A 7,676-nucleotide genomic window follows, 5' to 3' on the forward strand; every position below is an offset into this window, starting at 1 on the left:
AAGTAACGTGGATGATGGTGACGGTTCAACCAGTCAGTTGCAAGATGTATAATCCATGTTCTAAGTAAACTGCGGCCTTTCTATGCACCATAACAGGTTGTACCTGGAATGAGTTATGGGGGAAAGGGAGGCAGGAGGACAGGGCACCAAAAAGAAGGAGCGAGCTCGCCGCCTGGGAGGGGTTCCAAAAAGGTTGGTAATTAATCAAATGCATATATGCACAATCCAGGGAATCAACCCTGAGTCCATTCATGACTGGAAAGTGAGTTTTGTGGATTAGTGGCAGCGAAAAGATGGCTAGCAGTACGAAAATAATGAGCGTGGAATTGGCTTTTTGGTACTAAACGCAATCTCTTGTTACCCAAGACGGAGGGGTTCCCCTCAAGTAATTATCAAGACCTCATTTTAAGAGACAGAAGCCACTGCCCAGCACAAACTCCCCACTATCCAACGCCCCGCATGCTTATAAGTAATCCCGCATTGCTGTAAGGTATGTAGTGCTAAACCAATTCTTTGCATGTAACAAGGAGTCAATGTGCATTGTGCGTCACCTGCAGAGAGGTAATCACAGCGTTTTAAATGAAATAAACATATGGATACACATTCATCTCTAGTAACCCTAACAGGAACCAGCGGGCAGGTGAAAATGAACTCCACAGCATTCTCCAACACGTGTGGCGCCCAATTCACTCATCACAGAATGCGGAGAAAGCACGGACGAACAAACACTTTTGTCAGTGCAGCATAGGAGAGGTTGGAAGTGGCATTTTCCAAGTTTGCACAGCTATCAATCTACAGAGAAACGAGATAAAGGGAGATTGAGGAACTCGGGGTACCTGCAGTTTCGGAGACTGGCACGGGGTCATGGGTGCAATGCCCCATTCACTGTGGAGTGAACGTTCAGTGTTAGTGACAAGAACACATCTGCTGGTGCAAGAGACCCAGAAATGCTGAGATTTCAGTCCTCGGTCAAAGTTGTTTCTAACAGGACAAAGTGTGTGTTCATCCTGCGCAAAAACACGATTCCCCCAGTCCTCGTTTCGCAAGCTCCTGTAAACATGCATGCCGGAAGAGCTTCACTCAGTGGAATGACATCACAGTATCCATCAGGACTGACTTCCTTCCAAGTTTAGGAAAGCGCAGAATTCTCACATCGTGAAAGAGCACCACTTACTTATGCAGTAACAGTCTGGCTACATTCCTGTTTTAACAAATCCCACAACACACATATTCACTCGTTCACTCACTGCCTCTCTCATTTTCTCGATGGAGGTTCTCAACATAAGTGGAGATGCCACATTACTTCAAGAACAGGTGGAGTGGTCGAAAACGTAATGTTTTGTAGCGTCGAATCAACATGGAAAACATATTGCTCTTGATTAAGAAACAAGAAAAAAAGTGCCTCTATCTCGCTGGACAAGGGAGAAGAGATTACGGGCGAAAATGTGTTATTTTCATTGTCACGTCTAAATGTAGTTTGTAGTTAGAAAGGACTAAATCGACGGTGAGCATAGGCGTGCCACTCATCAAAATATAAAGATTTGGAGATTTGGCACCTGGCTCTCCCAACATCTGCACAGCTAAAACGCTTTCTCTATTTTGAAATAAAACTGGTTATAGTGCACAATCGGAAGAATGTTGGCGCTGTTTTCAAGTGTTAACCAGAAACCGCGAAGTATGAGTCGCCTGTCCCTGCTTTCCCTTCTTAAGTCACTCAGGACCAGTCCAGTGCCTCAGGGACCGGTCAGGGTTAGTACCTGCAGCAGGGGCGCTGGTCTGGATTCCCGCCCGTTGCTTGTCTCTTACCTGGTGCGTAGGCAGGTCACAGCAGGTACGGGTGCTTCAGTCCGTGCTCGAAGGGCCTCTGCACAGTTCATGCCTCCTTGTGCAGACTCTCTTCTTTTAAAGAGCCTGGAATGCAACCGTGGGAGGAGGCAGGAGGAGGGATGTCCCACTGCACATCGACCCCTCCCCTGCAACTCTCTCCCATCAAATGCAAAATGTCTTCTCTGTGAAAACAGAAAATGAACACTGAAGCCCTGGAAAATAAATCAACAAGGGCATAACAGAGATGTAAATGAAGAGGTAAACAAGAGAAATACAATGCATTGCTTGTGAGGCCAAAGCATGGCAGCACAGCAGAGAAACAGTTCCCGTCAGCAGAGTGGCAGTCCTTGTACCAGCACAGCAGTCTTTCCTCCTGGAAGAGTTCTTCATAGGTCCAGTAGTGTACTGAGGTGGTAGGGTGAGATGCCCAGCACACCGTCGTATCTTTGAAATGGGGAAGACTTCAAAGAGGATCTTTGAAGACCACAGAGGTCTCTCCTTCCTAGTCCTGGCTGCAGACCCATTACAGCTGTGCACACAACCCTTTGTGTGGGGACAGTACACAGACTATTGAGGTGTAAGTGTCAGCTCCTGTTAGACCTGGCATCGTTTGTCATGTTTCGCCTTTCTTTTTGCAGTCTGGCCTCCATGTTTTGACTCTTTTTTTGCTGGTTTAGTGTCTATGCACACTTTCTCACTGCTGTTCATTGTTAATGTGAAAGTGCTTCTGCTATAAAATATATTATAGGTTGGTGTTTCCATGTTTGGCGTATTTGATTTACTAGTAAGTTCCTAGAAAAGTGCAAAAGGAGTGCCAGGGCCTGTAAATAAAATGCCTGTAAATAAAATGCTGCTAGTGGGCTTGCAACACTGGTTGTGCCTCCCACAAGCAGTCCTTCAAAGGTTTCTCACACCTGCCACTGCAGTGTCTGCATGTAGTTGTGACTGCCATGTCAACCTGGCAAGTGCACCTTCCCTTTTCTTGCATGTAAGGTACACCACAGGTAAGCTTAAGCTACCCCCAGGGGTAGGGTGCAGTGTAGATGAAAGGTAGGACCTGTACTGGTGTATGTGACATGTCCTGATAATGAAATACAGTGTATTTCGCTTTTCACTATTGAAAGGCTATCTGACCCATACAATAGAATGGGAGATGCTTTGTAACATTTTAAGTATAACTTCGCACTGGGAGAAGAAAGATAAATGCAGTTTAGTATACTTAAACTCAGAATGTAAAATGGCATCTTTTAGTAAAGATGTTTTTTATGTTGTGTGTTTGAAAATACAATTTTTAGAACGTGGGTATTTTCTTGCTTGGTCATCCTGTGTGCCTCTGCTGGTTTGTGGATTGACTTCCTGGCTTTGGAATGACAGGGCCTGGGGATGTGCATTCTCTTTAAACAGCCATTGGCGGGGTTGAGGTGTCTGGGCTGGGTTGAATAGACCTGGGCTGCATTTACAGTAGCGGTAAGAGATTAACTTGCACCTGAATAGGCCTAGTCTGCCTTGTACAATGCTATATACACCTCCTTCTGGGAATCTGGGCCAGAAAAGACAGAACTGGCTTGGACTGAGCACAGACACTCTCTGCCACAAGGGAACGAAAGGAAATGTGGTATAAATATTGTGGTCCGGACTCCAGAACATTAGAACTCTTGTGAACCAAGAAGAATGCCAATAAGAAGAGCGGGAGAAGCTGTGAGGAGGAACTACCGCTTTTCTGAGCGCTTTGTTGTGTTGACCTGGAGGTCTATGACTGAGCCCGGATCGGACCTAGGCTCGATGTTAGACCTGGCACCATTGGCGTGGGTCTCCCTTCCATTTTTCGCTTTTGTCTCCTCTGTGTTTGCTGGTGTTAGATGCTCTGGGCGCTATGCCACTGCCATTTAGTGCCACAGCACGAATGCTCTCTATTATAAATTGATTGTATGAATTGGTGCGGGCTGCATGAAATTAGATTTGCTGGCAGTGTGGCTGTATTGATCATCACAGAGATTTGTTGCCAGGGCTCGGCATAATGTTTCAGGAGTGCGGCTCAGATTTGCTGCCAATGTTGGTTATTATGTCTATTGAACATGAGACAGATTTATGGCAGTGCCTCGATATTTAATGCAGTAGATGTTCTTTTTCCAGTGGTGTGCCTGATTACATGTCTGTGGATTATTTAGAGATCACGAGCAGAGTATCGAGTTTTCACTTTGAGTCTCCATAGCTCGGTGTCTCCATAATGTCTTGTTTACACGGGTACCAACTGCATGCATACGTTTTTCTGTCCCTCTTGTTTGCGATGTTTTGGTGCTTGCAAGAAAGCCATATGACAATGGCAGTCCCTTTGCTTTAGTTAATCTGAAAGATAACAATTCATATATGTGTCCATTTATCCACTACAGCACAAAAGTCCAAACGACATGTGGAGCAGAGACACTCAGGGCTTTAAGTGGGATGAAAAAACTTTGGGGTCTCTGAAAGGCGCGTGGGCTATGGAATTAAGGGCGTGGCTTAAAAAACACATAAACTACAAATCTTTGCTTAGCATAGTGTGCCACCCGATTTATATATTTTGATGTTTTTGTCATTGCATCCAGATATATGATACAACAAGTAACATCATACCTGCAACAAGTCAGGACTAGTGGCTTTGTCAATGGTTGTTAGTTGCAAAGTATAAATAAGCAGCAACTATGGCTTGTATACTATTAAAAAAAACTTCCTCTTAAAGCCCTGGTGACACCACATTAATTTTGCTGCTCCTGAGTTTGAAAAAGGGAAGTGAAATACAGAGAGAAAATGACTCTCTTTAAAGGATTTCCTTAATCTCTTCCCCCACAATGCTCAGGAAATGACGTCATGCCGTAACTTCTCCACTAGTGAGAAGTGAGCAGTGTGAGCAGCGCACATCACTGCAGTCCAGGAGAAAATGGACCGCCTGTGCCAGGGCACAAAACAGAGCCTGATAGAGACCCGTTTTTAGGCCCCTTTTAAACAAGCATTGGCATAGCCAATAGGTCTAGCCTTTGGGACCAAATAAGTGTTTAGCCATGCAACAGTTAATGTTGTTGCACCAAAGATATTGTACCTTATAACTAAATACTTATAAGTTTCTAAAAGGCGAGAACTATTGTATATATCAATTCTTGTTTTATTTTAAAGGGGGCTGCGTGGCCCCCCTACTGAGGACTTGTCATATGAAAAAAAAAGAGACCCCCTCCCAGGCAATTTTTGGCCTCATGTTGGGGACCACGGGTGGTGCCCCAATGCCCCTGCGGTCCCTGCCAGATTCCTGCCTCCTGCAGGAGCCGGCATTACCTTTGGACAAAGGGAGCTGCTGACATGCAGCTCCCTTGACCCAAAAGCAATTCTGCTTTGCTTCATGGAAGCGAGACAGTGTTCCTGCTCTCCCTTCCATAAAGCGAAGCAGATGTTTGCTATGGCAGGGCAGGAGCAGTGCTCCTGCCCTGCCATAGCTGACTGCAATGTCCTGGGGGTGGCCACCCGGGACATTTCTAGAGCTGGCCCTGGGGGGGTGGCGGTCCCCAGGGCCAAGGAAGGCTCCAGGAGGGAGGCCGATTTGCCCCCATGCCAGCATTTGCATAGCCTCGGGGAGGTGGAGGACCCCGGGGCTCAGGGTCCCATATTCACTATAAAAACAAAGATGAAAGTGTGACAGTTGTAGTTAGGCATTCAAAAAACCTTAAGCATTTAGAAAATCAATGAAAAAAACACAGGCTGAAAAGACATTATAGTTAGGCGAAAAACATATTGTTTATCGTTTGCTCAAGTGACTATTAGTGGTGCCCTTAAGTAACTAGAAGATACAACCTCAACATGCACTGCTAATTACCTTACATTTTACATCACTCAGGACATGGTCTATGACCTCATTGATAACATCACTAAAATAACTGAAATTATATCATTGATGATAACTAGGGGTGGACAGAAATCGCAGAGATTTAGCAGAGTTCCGCCAATGAGCAGTAATAGCCATGTTACGCTGCTCACGCTATGATTTAGCGTGGGTAGCACATTCTGTGCTGAAAAATCAGAATTAGTGGCACCACGCTGTGAGCAGGAGTATACGCCCACTCAGGTTGATTTTGTTGCCTCTCAAGTAGAAAATAAACTTGAGAACCAGCCCTCTAATCTGCCAGTGCTCACAACCACCTGCATTAGAATATCTCACCTGAAGCCTTTCCTACTGACCGGAAATGGCACTCGGGATGCCAAACCTTGCTTGCGCTCACCAGTGGAGCCTTGCAGGAGGAAGAATTGCACCACACGGTGAATGGAGGAATTTAGTCAGAACTCTGTGTTACTCTTCTAACTCTCTATGACCAAATTCTGCTAATATTGCAAGTGGAATATTACATTCCAACCTGGCCTAATGACAACAACATACATGACAAGGGCACAAAAAAATGTAATCTTTTTAAACATATGTAACTTGATAAGTATAGTTCTCTTTTTTCTATTGCCGACAACAAAGCAGCATAACTTAGTATTTTAGTTAATATTCTCAAAAACATGTCCCTGTTGAAAAAACACCTCTCAAAAACGATCTCATATTACAGAATGGGTAACATGTAATATGGTTTATTCTGACCATGGGGCTCTAGTGAAATAGACAAACAACTAAGCCTTTGACCTTATGATATGATATGACATGATATGATGTCACCAGACCATATTGCATGTAACCTATTTGCACGTTTTGGTGATTTGGGGCCAGATGTGCATAGACTTCAGTTTACGGTTACCTAATAGTGAATTTTTGTAATTCTCCATTAGGAAATCGCAAACAGCTATGTACAACAGTGGGTATTTTTACTGTCAGCAATTCCTAGTTGGTTGGCAATTTACCTTACTCCTTAATATTCATGAGGTAGGTCGCAATTTGCGACCCATTGGGAATCGCTAAAAACACAGGTATGCTGGCCTGCTGGGGACAGCAGACCAGCATGTCTGTGTTTGCTTTTAAATACTTTAATTTTAAATGCACCACTTTTTCGAGAAAGGAAAACAGTATGTCTTTCAAAAAGAAAAATGAAATGATTCAGTTTCATTTTTTAAGAGTAGCCAGTAGTCCATGGGACCACTGCTTGCTTTTAAAAACATTTTTTCAAATGGGTTACCACCAAACTGAATTTGGTGGTTAAAAGCTGATGTTATGCAACTGCATTTTGTTTGCAACACATTCATATATATCACTGTGAGTCGCTTTTAGGAAGGGACTACCGAATCACTAATCCATTTTGCCATTCAGTAATAGGTTACCAGATCGCAAAATAAGGTTTGATACATGTAAAAATGCTTTTTTCCAGTTGCAAAAGGGCCAATTCTGTGAATCGTGCGATTGTGAACTGAAAAAAGCTTCGTACATCTGGCCCTTGGTGTTTTATTGAATACATTGGAGTGGTATACACATATTGAACCAATATTTGACTTACCTGCTGCAATCAGCCAACCCAGCTGTGTGCAACTTTTAAGCACTCACAGTGGGCACTCCCTGCAGTGGTTGTGCCCTACCTACCAAGTCTGGCCAATACTCACTGATCAATGGCAAAAAGCAGCCAAGCAGAGGCTGGTCTCTTTTTTGGATTGTGAAAGTCAGTGTGGTCTCACAAACACATAGAGAATCATATACCCTTGCTAGACCTCCCACAGATTTGGCAGATTCAGTTTTGGGTCTGTAAACCACATTGGAGGTTGATTTAGGGTCCAAGGGCCCTTGCTGCAGGGTTGCAGTTGCGGAACCAAGGTCTGCAAGCCATTTGTTGCACTTTGTATCAGAATCCAGAACCCCCAGGTAAACATCTAGTTTTTTATTTACATTTCGATCCTTTAGGCTC

At 44.2% G+C, this 7,676-nt stretch overlaps 1 protein-coding gene across 1 annotated transcript in view; it reads right to left on the reverse strand.

The window, feature by feature from the left end:
• Positions 1 to 2,008, reverse strand: part of LOC144817805 (uncharacterized) — a 109,414-nt gene extending 107,406 nt beyond the window's left edge. Inside the window, exon 1 of the mRNA XM_078674634.1 lies at positions 1,807 to 2,008. The gene's annotated coding sequence lies outside the window, so the exon portion shown is untranslated. The remainder of the gene's footprint in view (positions 1 to 1,806) is intronic.
• Between the last annotated feature and the right edge of the window lie 5,668 nt (positions 2,009 to 7,676).

This window comes from Lissotriton helveticus, chromosome 2_1 (assembly GCF_964261635.1).
Source record: "Lissotriton helveticus chromosome 2_1, aLisHel1.1, whole genome shotgun sequence".
Classification (NCBI taxonomy): domain Eukaryota; kingdom Metazoa; phylum Chordata; class Amphibia; order Caudata; family Salamandridae; genus Lissotriton; species Lissotriton helveticus.